Here is a 13,326-nt window from a genome sequence, read left to right on the forward strand (position 1 = left end):
TTACACACAAATAAAATCAGATCTAAATAACTAGACAAATGTCAATTACTCATGAATAGGTCAAGTTAATATAATAAAAATGACAATTCTACTAAATTAAATGACCTATTCAGTGCCATACTGATTAAACTTCCAAAAAATTACTTTGTTGAACTAGAAAAAATAGCAAGTAAATTCATATCAAGGAAATTAATGAAAAAATGCAAAGGAAGGTGGCATAATTGTGCCAGATCTAAAATTATATTATAAAGTATCAGTCATCAAAATTGTCTAGTACTATCTAAGAAATAAAGTGGTGGATGAGTGGAATAGATTAGATACAAAAGAAACAGTAGTAAATAACTATAGTAGTCTACTGTTTGCAAAACCCAAAGATTTTCAGCTTCTGGGATAAAAACTCACTTTTTTGATTAAAAAAAACTACTGGAAAAACTAGAAAAATACTGTGGCGGAAACTAGGCATAGACCAACATTTCACACCTTATACCAAGATAAGGTCGAAATGAGTGTAGGATTTAGACATAAAAGGTATTATCATGAGCCAATTAGGAGAACAAGGAATAGTTTAACCTGTCAGATCTATGAAAAGGAGAGCAGTTTATGACCAAAGAAGAGATAGAGAACATTATAAAATGCAAATGGTTAATTTAGATTATATTAAATTGGAAAGTTTTTGCACAAATGAAACCAATGCTACCAAGATTAAAAGGAAAGCAGTAATTTGGGAAACAATTTTTACAACTAGTGTTTCTAACAAAAGACTCATTTCTAAAATATATAGAGAAGTGAATCAAATTTATAAAAATACAAATCATTCCCCAATTGATAAATGGTTCAAGGATATGAAAAGGCATTTCTCAGATGAAGAAATTAAAGCTAAAGTCATATGAAAAAATGCTCTAAATCATTATTGATTAGAAAAATGCAAATTAAAAGAACTCTGAGGTACCACCTCACACCTACCAATATAACTAAAAAGAAAAATGATTAGTTTTAGAAGGGATGTGGGAAACTGAGACAATAAATGTTGATGGAGTTGTGAGCTGATTCAAACTTTCTGGAGAGCATTTAGAATTATGCTCAAGGGGCAATAAAACTGCAGACAATGCCACTCCTAGAGATGTATCCCAAAGAGATCACAAAAAAGGGTAAAAAATCCACATGACCAAAAAATATTTTTATAGCAGTTTTTTTCCATGATGGCAAAGAATTGGAGATCGAGGGGATGCCCATCAATTGGAAATGGCTGAACAAATTGTGGCATATGAATGTGATGGAACACTATTGCTCTATAAGAAATCATGAGGGACAGGACTTCAGAAGAGTCTAGAAAAACTTGCATGGTTTGATGCTGAATGAACTGAGCAGAACCAGAACACTATACATACTAACAGCAACTTTGGTTGATAATCAACAAATCCAAAGAAGGAACTGTGGAGTTCAAATGCAGACCAAAGAATATTATCATCAATTTTTAAAAGTTCTGTATTATTTTTTTCTCTCTAATTTCTTTTCTTTTTAATTTGATTCTTCTTTCACAACATGACTAATATGGTCATGGTTTTATGCAAGTATGTGTGTATGTATGTATGTATATGGTCTATAGAGTTTGCTTTCTGTCTGGGGAGGGAGGAGGGAAAGGAGGGAGAGAGGAAAATGTAAAACTCAAAACCTTGCAAAAAACTATTGTTGAAAACTACTGTTGCATGTAGTAGAAAAATAAATAGAATATTAAGTTAAAGAAATTCTTGTTTTGTGTGGACAAAATCTCAATTGCTGTATTTTTTCCTGCTTTGATTGAGAAGATATACTCTTACTGGAAAAATTCCTGGTATATCTGGCAGAAATTGGAGTCTGGGATATAGATGAAGGAATTCTCTTTGACAGTATCAAGACACAAGGGGAATAATAATAATAATAATAATAATAATAATAATAGTAAAATTTTATATAATACTTTAAGGTTTGTTAAGATACTACAGATTTTATTTCATTTTATCCTCACATGATTTAAAGTCTTCTGTTATGACAAGAACTTCAAATTAGAGATTATCAAATCCAATCTTTCCATTTTACAGAGAAATTGGAGTCTCAGGGAAGTCAAATGACTTGCCCAGAATTATACAAAGTAGCCAGTAATAGATTTGGGTCAAACTTCCTGACTCTTAATTTAGGCTCTTTCCATATTACATCATCCTGTTCTTTAATAATTGTTATTTTTTTTGATCCTGACTAACAGCAACCCTAAGAAATACTTCAGAATCTCATTATTGAAAAGGACCCCAGGAACCCTCTAGTCCAACCTGAACAAAAATTATCTCTTCACTAGCCTAACTAGTGTATTGTTCTCATCTTTTTCTTGAGAATCTCTAGTGAGAAGTAACACATGATCTTCTAAGACTGACAGTTCAATGTCGGTATTTTGGAGATTTTTTAAAATTCAATTTTATTTGAGTTTTAGTTTCAAATCTCCCTCCAGCAGCATTTGTCATTTTCTGTGTCAAGTTCGCCAATATGATTAATACGAGATAATAACTCAGAGGTGTTTTAATTTAATTTAAATTTCTCTAATTATGTGTGATTTAGAGTATTTTTCCCATGTGACTTTTGATAGCTTGTATTTCTTCCTCTAAAACCAGCATATACTTTGGTCATTTATCAATTGTGGAATGGATCTTATTCTTATAAATATAGCCAAGTTTTCCATGTATATCTTAGAAATGAGGTTCTTATTAGAGAAGCTTGCTGCAATCACTCCCCCTCCTGCTTCTTTTCTAATTTTAGTCTGCATTGACTTTGAACAAAAACTATTTTAAATTATGTAATGAAAACTGTTGATTTTGCCTCCTGTGAGCATTAATCTATTGTGCTCATTTGCTGCTGTGTATTTTACATCCATTCTTTTCCACCGATCAAGCCATTTTTTTAATTTTAGAAAGGTTTTATTTATTTTGAGTTTATAATTTTCCCCCCAATCTCGCTTCCGTCCCCCCCACCTCCCACAGAAGGCAGTTTGCTAGTCTTTACATCATTCCCATAGTATGGATTGATCTAAGTTGGATGTGATGAGACAGAAATCATATCCTTAAGGAAGAAACATATAGTATGAGATATAGCAGAATTACATAAGACAACTTTTTTTTAAGAGTTAAAGTTAATAGTCCTTGTCTTTTTTTTTAAATTCCAAAATTCTTTCTCAGGATACAGATGGCATTCTCCATCATAGACACCCCAAAATTGTGCCAAATGAGCAAGTCCATTAAGGTTGATCATCACTCCCATGTTGCTGTTAGAGTGTACAATGTTCTTCTGGTTCTGCACATCTTGCTCAGCATCAGTTCATGCAAATCCTTCCAGGCTTCCCTGAATTCCCATCTCTCCTGGGTTCTTATAGAACAATAGTGTTCCATCACATACATATATCACAGTTTGTTAAGCCGTTTCCCCAGTTGATGGACATTCCCCAATTTCCATTTCTTTGCCTCCACAAACAGTGCTGCTATGAACATTTTTGTACAGGTGATGTTTTTACCTTTTTCATAATCTCTTCCAGGTATAGACACAGTAGTGTTATTGCTGGATCAAAGGGTATGCACATTTTTATTTCCCTTTGGGCATAATTCCAAATTGTTCTCCAGAAAGATTAGATGTGTTTATAGCTCCAACAATGTATTAGTGTTCCAGATTTCCCACATCCTTTCCAACATTGATCATTGTACTTTCTGGTCATATTGGCCAGGCTGAGAGGTGTGAGGTGGTACCTCAGAGATGTTTTAATTTTCATTTCTCTAATAATTAGTGATTTAGAGAAATTTTTCATATTATTTTGGATTGCTTTCATTTCCTTTGCATATCCCTTGACCATTTGTCTATTGGGGAATGGCTTGTCTTTTTTTAAAAAAACAATTGACAAAGTTCTCTGTATATTTTAGAGATGAGTCCTTTGTCAGAAACACTAGTCATAAAAATTGTTTCCAACTTTACTACATTTCTTTTGATCTTGGTTACAGTGGGTTTTGTCTGTGCAAAAGCTTTTTAATTTAATGTAATCAAAATTATCTAGTTTGTTTTTAATGATGTTCTCCATCTCTTCCTTGGTCATAAACTGCTTCCCTTTCCATAGATCTTACAGGTAAACTACTTCTTGATCTTCTAATTTTCTTATAATATTGTTTATTATGTCTAGATCCTGTATCCATTTTGATCTTGTCTTAGTATAGGGTGTGAGGTGTTGGTCTAATCCAAGTTTCTTCCATACTAACTTCCAATTTTCCAAGCAGTTTTTATCAAAGAGAGAGTTTTTATCCCAGTAGCTGGACTCTTTGGGTTTATCAAACTGCAGATTATTATAACCATTTCCTGCTACTGCACCTAGTCTATCCCACTGATCCACCACTCTATTTCTTAGCCAATACCAGACAGTTTTGATGACTGATGTTTTACAATTTTAGCTCTGATAGGGCTAAGCCACCTTCTTTTACACTTTTTTTATTAAATCCCTGGAGATTCACAACTTTTTATTTATCTATGTAAATTTAATTAAATTTTTTCCAACTCATTGAAGTAATTTTTTTGGAATTTTGATTGGTAGGGCACTAAAGAAGTAGTTTAATTTTGGTAAAATTGTTATTTTTATTATATTTGCTTGGCCTACCCACAAGCAATTGATATTTTCCCAGCTATTTAAGTCTGATTTTATTTGTGTGAGAAGTGTTTTGTAATTGTTTTCAAAAAGTTTCTGAGTCTGTCTTGGCAGGTAGACTCCCAGGTATTTTATATTGTCTGAGGTTACTTTGAATGGGATTTCTCTTTCTAGCTTTTTCTGTTGCATCTTGCTAGTCATATATAGATATGTTGAGGATTTATGGGAATTTATTTTATATCCCAAGACTTTGCTAAAGTAGTAAATTATTTCTAGTAGTTTTTTAGATGATTTTTTTTGGATTCTCTAGGTATACCATCATATCATCTACGAAGAGTGAGAGTTTTGTCTCTTCCCAATTCTAATTCCTTCAATTTCTTTTTCTTCTCTTATTGCTGAAGCTAACATTTCTAATACGATATTTGATAGTAGTGGTGATAACAGGCATCCTTGTTTCACCCCAATCTTATTGGGAATGCCTCTAGCCTATCACCATTGCATATAATGCTTGTTGGTGGTTTCAAATAGATACTGTTTATTATTCTAAGGAACAATCCATTTATTCCTACACTCTCTAGTGTTTTTAGTAGGAATGGGTGTTGTATTTTGTCAAAACTTTTTCAGCATCTATTCATATAATCATATGATTTCTGATGATGATTTTGTTATTGATATAATTAATTATGCTGACAATTTCCCTAATATTGAACCAACCCTGTGTTCCTGGGATAAATCCTACTTGATCATAATGTATTATCCCAGTGATAACCTGTTGTAATTATTTTGCTAAGATTTTATTTAAGATTTTTGCATCTATATTCATCAGGGAGATAGGTCTATGATTTTCTTTCTCTGTTATAACTCTTCCTGGTTTAGGTTTCAGCAAAATTTTGGTGGCATAAAAAGAATTAGGAAGACTTCTGTCTTCACCTATTTTTCCAAATAGTGTTTGATAGAATTCACTTGTGACTCCATCTGGCCCTGGAGATTTTTTTCTTAGGGAGTTCAGTAATAGCTTGTTGAATTTCTTTTTCTGAGATAGAGTTATTTAGGCTTTTAATTTCCTCTTCATTTAATCTGGGCAATTTATACTTTCGTAAATATTCATCCATTTCACTTAGATGGTCAAATTTATTGGCATAGAGTTGGACAAAAATAATTCTGCATCATTACTTTAATTTCCTCCTCATTGGTGGTGAGTTCACCTTTTTCATTTATGATACTAGCAATTTGTTTTTCTTCTTTTTTTAAAAATCAAATTGACCAGAGGTTTATCAATTTTAATGTTTTTTTTATAAAACTAGCTCTTGGTTTTATTTATTATTTCAATAGTTTTCTTGCTTTTTTATTTTAATTTTTATTTATTTATTTATATTTATTTTTATTTTTATTTATTTTTATTAATTTCTCCTTTAATTTTTAGAATTTCTAATTTAGTATTTAACTGGGGGGAATTTAATTTGTTCTTTCTCTATTTTAGTTTTTTAATTCATTGATTTCCTCTTTCTCTAATTTATTCATATAAGCATTTAAAGATATAATATATCTCCTGACAGCTGCCTTGAGTGTATCCCATAAGTTTTGGTATGTTGTTTCATTATTGTCATTATCTAGGATAAAATAAGTCTTTCTATAATTTGTTGTTTGAATCACTCATTCTTTAAAAATGAGGTTATTTAGTTTCCAATTAATTTTAAGTCTATTTCTTCCTGGTCCAATATTGCATATGATTTTTATTGCATTGCGATCTGAGAAAGATGTATTCACTATTTCTGCCTTTCTGCAATTGATCATTAGGTTTTTATGCCTTAGTACATGGTTAATTTTTGTGTAAGTGCCATGTACTGCAGAAAAGAAAGTATATTCCTTTCTATCCCCACTAAGTTTCCTCCATAAGTCTATCATATCTAGGTTTCAACAATCTATTTACCTCCTTAACTTCCTTCTTGTTTATTTTATAGTTAAATTTATCTAAATCTGAGAATGGGAGGTTGAGGTCTCCCACTAGTAGAGTTTTGCTGTCTACATCTTCCTGTAACTCCTTCAACTTCTCTTTGAGTGCATACATATTTAGTTTTAAAATTACTTTATTGTCTATGGTACCTTCCTTTCTTATCTCTTTTAATAATATCTATTTTTGCAACTGCTTTGTCTGAGATAAGGATTGCTACCCCTGCTTTTTTCACTTCAGATGAAGCAAAATATATTTTGCTCCAAACTTTTACCTTTACTCTATATGTATCACTGCTTCAAATGAGTTTCTTGTAAGCAGCATATTGTAGGATTCTTGTTTTTAATCCACTCTGCTATTCACTTATGTTTTTAAGGGAGAGTTTATCCCATTCACATTCAAAGTTATAATTACTCTTTATTGTCCTCCATGCTATCTTCCCTCTGTATTTTTCCCTTTATCCATATTCCCAAGTATTTTGTTTCTGAATACTGCCACCTGTGTGCTTGCCCCCCATATCAACCCCCTCCCCTTTCTTTCCCCTTTCCCTTTTCCCCTTCTTCATCCCCTTCCTTCTGTTAGTTCCTCTTTTTCTCCACCTCCCCATTCCCCCCTCCCCTTTTCCCCTTTTAATATTTGAAAGGTAAGATAAATTTTTTTTAACTTGAGTGTAAATTGACTTTAAACCAAGAATGATGAGATGAAGATTCAGGTGTTCTCACTGCCTTCCTTCTTCCCCTCTATTACAATAGGTCTTTTGTACCTCTTAATGTAATGAGTTTTACCCCCATTAAATCTCCTCCATTTTCCTGTCTCTTTACTGTCCCCCCCTTTTAAGGAGGTATTGTTTATAAATCATTCTGAGTCACAGAAAAGTCATGAGTATTCATCACTTCTGGCTAAGTATACTCTAATAGAGTTACACTTCTCAAGAGTTATCAGTGTCTTTCTCCCAAGTAGGGATATAGCCAGTTTCATCTTATTAAATGGAAGTTTTTTTTCTTTACCCCATTTTTTTAACCTTTACATGTATCTCTTGAGTCTCCTTTTTAATGTCCAAATTTTCTGTTTTTCCTCTGGCCTTTTCATCAGGAAATGTTGGGTGTCTCCTATTTCATTAAATGTCCATATTTTCCCCAGGAAGAAAAGGCTCAGATATGTCAGACAGTGGATTCTTGGCTGTATTCCAAGTTCCCTTTCTCTTTGGAATATCTCAGGCTCTTCAGTATATCTCAGGCCCTTTGATCCCTTAGTGTTGATGCAGCCAGGTCCTGTGTAATCCTTACTGTGGCTCCTTGGTATTTAAATTCTTTCTTTCTGGCTGCTTGCAGGATTTTCTCTTTTATCTGATAGTTCTAGAATTTGACAACATTCCTTGGTGTTTTCATTATAGGATCTCTTTCAGGAGGGGATTGATGTATTCTTTCAATAACTATTTTGCCCTCTGGTTCCATGATATCAGGGCAATTTCCCATCACTAAATCCTGTAATATAAAGTATAGGCTTTTTTACTCTTCATTGTTTTTAGGAATTATCTATAATTCTCAGGGTGTCCCTTCTCAATCTATTCTTGAGGTCAGTGGTTTTGCTGATGAGGTATTTTACATTTTATTCTATTTTTTCTATTTTTTTGGTTTTGTTTAACAGAATCTTATTGTCTTATGAAGTCATTAGTTTCCACAGATTCCATTCTTTTTTTTTAGAAAAAAATTTTCTTCATTTACCTTTTCCAACTCCTTTTCCAATTGGTCTATTCTATTTTTGAAGGCATTTTCTTTTGTCCAAGTGTAGTTTTGAGAGAATCTTTTTATTTTTGCATTTGCTGATTGAGGATCCAAGAGAATTATTCTCATCTTGTATTTGTCCAATTGTATTTTCCAAGGATTTGTTTTCTCATTGCAAGATGTTAATTTACTTTTGCAATGTGTTAATTTTCTCTTGAGTTTCTTTTCCCAATTATTCCAAATGATTTTTAAACTCCTTCCTGATATCTTCAAGGAAGTCTTTCTTGGCTGGAGACCAATTCATATTCTCCTCAGAAGTGCTAGCTCTCTCTGGGTTAGAATCTATTTCTTTAAAGTATTTCTCCATGGGGCCCCCCCTTTCTGCTGGGCTTTCTTCATTTTCCTAGGATCTTATGTTGAGGGAGGGGCTGGCTCTCAGAGGTTTGATTTTGAAAACTGTAGAGGCTCTGTTCACTTGGATTAGTAATTCCAAGGGCTGGCCAGTAGGGAGCACTGGATTCTCTCTCTCTCTCTCTCTCTCTCTCTCTCTCTCTCTCTCTCTCTCTCTCTCTCTCTCGTTTGAGGCCCTCAGCAGCAGGGTCTGAGTTGACCTCGAACAATGGGTTGGGCCCTGGGGGAGGAAGTTAATCTTCCTTTCAGCTGAGTGAGCTCTGTAGCCCACACCTGAGCCTGAGGGGGTGGGACTAGGGGGGTGTTTATTACCATTTGTTCTGGGAAGAATGCTTCACATAAAGTATGGAGTTTAGGTACCTTGCCCAGCTGGTTGTTTTTCAGGCATGCTCTGAAACTCTCCTTGTTGGAACTCACCCTTCTGTCAACTGGGATTCACCAGAGCTCCTCAACCCCCAGCCAAAGATTCGGCTAAAGTTGGTCCCTGGACCCGTCACTCACCAAAGCCTCTGCAGCTAAGACTGGTCCTCTGGCTTCCCCCTGCTGTTGTCCTTGCACTGGTCTCCATTCCAAGTTCACCCACAATAACCTGAGACAGACCTTGTTAGTAGGTATTCTTCTCCTAGCTTCTGTTTCTGGGTTTTGTTGATTGAATTTCTGTTTCAGGTTTCTTCATTGTTATTTCTGAGGGAGGATTCAGGAGCACTTAGAAGAGTTCCTGTCTTCTCTCTGCCATCTTGGACCAAAGACTGATCCAACCATTTCATACTCACTACCAACCAACCTGTTTTAATAATTATGACTGTAATATAGTTTGAGATTTGATATTACTAGACCCCTATTCTTTCCATTTTTTATTAATTCCTTTGATATTATTGATCCTGTATTTCTCCAGATAATTTATAATGTTTTTTATCACCTTATAAAATAATTCTTTGATTAATTTATTGGCATGGCACTGAATACTAACCAAAGAAGTATAGATATCATCATTTGTTATTATCTTGACTAGATCTACCAATAAGCAATTAAAATTTCTGGTTCTGTCTTTATATCTGCAAAGATATAATTGTCTTGATGTAGTTCTTGGGTGTGATGACAAGTAGATTCACATATTTTATACTCTTTCTTGTTATTTTTTTGTTTTTGTCTTTTCTGCAAGGCAATGTGCCCAAGGTTACACAATTATTAAGTGTCTGAGGTCAGATTTGAACTCAGTTCCTCCTGACTCTAGAGCCAGCACTCTATCCACTATGCAACCTAGCTGCCCTCTTTGTTGTTATTTTAAATGTTATTTTTCTTCCTGTTGAATTTTGTTGGTAATATACAGAAATACTGACAATTTGTGTGAGTTTCATTATATATCCCGCAACTTTAACTTAAGTTTCAATAAGTTTTTTTAGTTAACTTATTATGGTTATCTAGGTAAACCAATATATCTGCAAAACATAGTTTTTCCTCTTATTACTTCAATTTCTTTGTTTTATTTTTAAAGCTGGCATTTCTGGCACTATATTGAATTATTATGATTTTAATGGGCATCCTTTCTTTACCCATGAACTTAAGGTAATGATCTTTAACTTATCCTCATTACTTTTTAGATTGATACTATTTAACATTTTTCAAAAAAATGACATTTATTCCTGTCTTTTCTAGTATTTGAAAAATCAGTAATGAATGTTGTCTTATCAGAAGTTTTCTGCATCTATTGATATATGATTTTTTCTGTTATTAATATAGTCAATTATGCTTATAGTTTCCCCTAATAGTGAACCAGCCTGCATTACTGACATAAATCCAGCCTGGCCATAATGTATTATTTTTATAATGCTATAATTTTTATAATACTATAATGCTATAATCTCACTGATATTTCATTTACAATTTTGTATCAATATTTATTAGGACATAGGTCCATAGGTTTTATTCCTGTTTTGACTCTTTGGTTCAGGCTTCAAAATCATATTTGCATCATAAAAGGAATTGGGTAGAACTCCATTTCTTTTTTTTTTTTTTCAGTTTATGTAGTATTAGAAAGAATTGCTCTTTAAAGATTTGGTAAAATTCACCTTTAAATTCATTTCATGTTTTCTTTTTTCTTTTTGAAAGTTCATTTTTGATAAAATTTGGTTTTCTTCTTTCCTTTTTTTTTTCTTTTTTTATGTTTTTGCAAGGCAACTGGAGTTAAGTGGCTTGCCCAAGGCCACACAGCTAGGTAATTATTAAGTGTCTGAGACCAGATTTGAACCCAGGTACTCCTGACTCCAGGGCTGGTGCTTTTTCCACTGTGCCACCTAGCCGCCCCTATTTTCTTCTTTCCTTTTTTAAAAATCAAGTTAGCTAATACCCTGTCTGTTTTACTGATTTTTTCCCAAAGAACAAACTCCTTTTTTAAAAAAAAATTAATTCAGTGGATTTTTTTGCTTTCAATTTTCTTAATCTCTTGATTTTTAAGATTTTTATTTTGGTGTTTAGGGAAAGGTTTTTTATTGTTTGTTTTTCTAATTTACTTTTTAGTTTATGCCCAATTAGCTGAGTTATTCCTTCTTTTGTTATTGAAAGTATTATAGGGGGTAGATATAAGTGATGAAGTGAATAGAGCACCTGCTGTAGAGTCAGGAGGACTTAAATTCAAGACAGTACTAACATAATTGTGTAACCTTGGGCAAGCTATTTAATCCTATCATCTTGCACAAACACACAAAAAAGTATAATAAATGGATATTTTTTCCCCTCTAAAAACTGCTTTGATTGAATCTCAAAAATTTTGGCATGTTATTTTCATGGCTGTTGTATTGTTGTATTCTAGTTTCTAATTCAGCTTATATAAGCTTCCATTTAATGACTGAGTTTAGCTCATTCACATTTACAATTATGATTATTGTTTGTCTCCCTTCATCTTATTCTCTTATACTTTTCATTGTTTCTCATCCCTTCTTTAAGAGTTTTGTGCTTCTTATTAATCCCTTCCCTTCTTTGTCCTCTCTCTTCTCTTCCATTCCATTATGATATTTTTTTCTGTTGAGGGAAATGTAGTTCTGTACCAAACTGTGTGAATGTGAATTTTTTCCTCGTTTTCCAGTCCTGATGTGAAGTTCAGGAAGTGAAGTTCAAGTTTCACCTAATTTCTCCTATTCCCTCTTCTTTGTTGTAAAGGCTTCTATTTGTATACCTTATTATGTGATTTTCCTGATTCTTCCTATGTTTTCTTTCACTCAACTTTTACATTCTTCTTTTAATGTCATCAAAACATAATTATTGCCATATTTTCAGTTTAATTATGGTGTCTTTGTGAAACCTGATGATGATAGTCCTGAGGGACTACATGTATCTTCTCCCCATAAAGTAATGTAAATAACTTAAATCTTCTCCAGTCCCTTATGATTGCTCACTCAATTTAAAATTTCCATGATTTTCTTGACTCTTGTGTTTGTAAATCAAATTTTCTACTTGGTTTTGGCTTTTCATCAGGTGTTCCTAGAAGTCCTCTATTTCATCAAAGATCCATTTTCCTTTCTGTAGGATTATATTCAGTTTTTCTGCTTACATTATTCTTGCTAATAAATCTAGATTTCATGACTTCTGCAATATATTCTAAGTAGCATCTAGTGAAATCTTTTAATTTCTATATTGTCCTCTTATTCTAAGAGATCTGAATTTATTTTAAAATATCTTGAAATATTATATCTAAGAACTTCTTTTGATAATGGTTTTCAAGTAGTCCAAATGATCCTTAACTTACCTTCCCTTGAGCTATTTTCCATATTATTTTTGAAATTCCACATTTTCTTCTTTTTTGTATATTTTGTTTTAATATTTCTTGATGTTCAGTAGAGTTAGTTTCAATTTGTTTGATTATAATTTTGGGGAATTATTATTTTAGGTAAGGTTTTGTATCTTTTTGTGTAAGCTGTTAATTCTCCTTCCTTATTTTGCTTGCATACATCTCATTTCTTTTACCCTTTTCTCATATTATCATCATTTGGTTTTAAAAAAAATTTTTAGTTCTTTTGTTTACATCTTGTTCTAACTCATCCAGGAATTCTGGATGTATTCTGTCCATACAGTGCAGTGTCAATGCATTTTTCCTTGAGGCTTCATTTGCAGCTATTTTTGTGATACTTACTTCTTGAAGGTTTGTCTTGAGTTTTCTCATTACTATAATGACTCTTTATGGTGCTATACTTTTTAATCTGCTCATTCTTCCAACTTACTTCCTGACTTTGTACTTTATGTTAAGTGTTAGGTTGTGAATATTTCTGGAAGTGGAGGTCTGGCTGGGTTTCTCTTCTCTTAAATTCTCTTAAATCCTCCTGTTTTCACAGTTCTAGCTTGGAGCCTGAAAGCTTCAGCACTGCCAAAGTGTTGTGATATGGGTGAAGTCTGCTCATTGCCTTTCTGGTCTGAGCTCTGACACATTCCTGACCCAGGTTTGCGTCTATTGAATTGTCCCTAATTGCCAATATCAGTAGTCCACTGACGTCTCAGAGTGACTAAACTGCAGCTTCACTTTAGGCCAGAACTTGTGCCCACTTTATTCCACTGCAGACTTCTTGTTCTGTGCTGAAGGCTGATACTGAGTTCCTCTTTACTCCTGG

At 33.2% G+C, this 13,326-nt stretch overlaps 1 protein-coding gene across 3 annotated transcripts in view; it reads right to left on the reverse strand.

Annotated features, from left to right (window-relative positions):
* Positions 1-13,326, reverse strand: part of CFAP61 (cilia and flagella associated protein 61) — a 351,604-nt gene that overhangs the window by 118,638 nt on the left and 219,640 nt on the right. The window lies entirely within an intron of this gene.

This window comes from Macrotis lagotis, chromosome 1, assembly GCF_037893015.1.
Source record: "Macrotis lagotis isolate mMagLag1 chromosome 1, bilby.v1.9.chrom.fasta, whole genome shotgun sequence".
Classification (NCBI taxonomy): domain Eukaryota; kingdom Metazoa; phylum Chordata; class Mammalia; order Peramelemorphia; family Peramelidae; genus Macrotis; species Macrotis lagotis.